The 1,311-nt window shown below is 39.6% G+C and overlaps 1 non-coding gene across 1 annotated transcript; it reads right to left on the reverse strand.

The window, feature by feature from the left end:
* Nucleotides 1–731: 731 nt before the first annotated feature.
* On the reverse strand, nt 732–839 carry LOC148543997 (small nucleolar RNA R71). Its single transcript, XR_015901087.1, has one exon. It is a non-coding gene; the product is annotated as a small nucleolar RNA R71 (small nucleolar RNA).
* Nucleotides 840–1,311: the final 472 nt, after the last annotated feature.

Here is a 1,311-nt window from a genome sequence, read left to right on the forward strand (position 1 = left end):
CAAAAAAACTATTTTCGAAAATCACTAACTCTTTTTCAAAAATTATTTTCGAAAATCATCTCTGCTCTCCTCACCCTTGTGTTTCTTTCTTTACATTACATCCTTTTTTTCTTCCTTTCTTCTACTCACACAGGGACCTCTATACTGTGGTAAAAAAGATCCCTATTATTATTATTTTTCTGTTCCCTCTTTTTCATATGAGCAGGAGCAAGGACAAGAACATTCTTGTTGAAACAGATCCAGAACCTGAAAGGACTCTGAAGAGGAAACTAAGAGAAGCTAAATTACAACAATCCAGCAAGCACCTGTCAGAAATTTTCGAACAAGAAGAGGAGATGGCAGCCGAAAATAATAATAATGCAAGAAGGATGCTTGGTGACTTTACTGCACCTAATTCCAATTTACATGGAAGAAGCATCTCCATCCCTACTATTGGAGCAAACAATTTTGAGCTGAAACCTCAGCTAGTTTCTCTGATGCAGCAGAACTGCAAGTTCCATGGACTTCCATCTGAAGATCCTTTTCAGTTCTTAACTGAATTCTTGCAGATATGTGATACTGTTAAGACTAATGGAGTAGATCCTGAAGTCTACAGGCTCATGCTTTTCCCTTTTGCTGTAAGAGACAGAGCTAGAGTATGGTTGGACTCTCAACCTAAGGATAGCATGAACTCTTGGGATAAGCTGGTCAAGGCTTTCTTAGCCAAGTTCTTTCCTCCTCAAAAGCTGAGCAAGCTTAGAGTGGATGTTCAGACCTTCAGACAAAAAGAAGGTGAATCCCTCTATGAAGCTTGGAAGAGATACAAAGAACTGACCAAAAAGTGTCCTTCTGACATGCTTTCAGAATGGACCATCCTGGATATATTTTATGATGGTCTGTCTGAATTAGCTAAGATGTCATTGGATACTTCTGCAGGTGGATCCATTCACCTAAAGAAAACGCCTGCAGAAGCTCAAGAACTCATTGACATGGTTGCTAATAACCAGTTCATGTACACTTCTGAGAGGAATCCTGTGAGTAATGGGACGCCTCAGAAGAAGGGAGTTCTTAAAATTGATACTCTGAATGCCATATTGGCTCAGAACAAAATATTGACTCAGCAAGTCAATATGATTTCTCAGAGTCTGAATGGAATGCAAGCTGCATCCAACAGTACTCAAGAGGCATCTTCTGAAGAAGAAGCTTATGATCCTGAAAACCCTGCAATAGCAGAGGTAAATTATATGGGTGAACCTTATGGAAACACCTATAACCCATCATGGAGAAATCATCCAAATTTCTCATGGAAGGATCAAAAGCCTCAACAGGGCT

This window comes from Arachis ipaensis, chromosome B9, assembly GCF_059453495.1.
Source record: "Arachis ipaensis isolate K30076 ecotype BB chromosome B9, ASM5945349v1, whole genome shotgun sequence".
Classification (NCBI taxonomy): domain Eukaryota; kingdom Viridiplantae; phylum Streptophyta; class Magnoliopsida; order Fabales; family Fabaceae; genus Arachis; species Arachis ipaensis.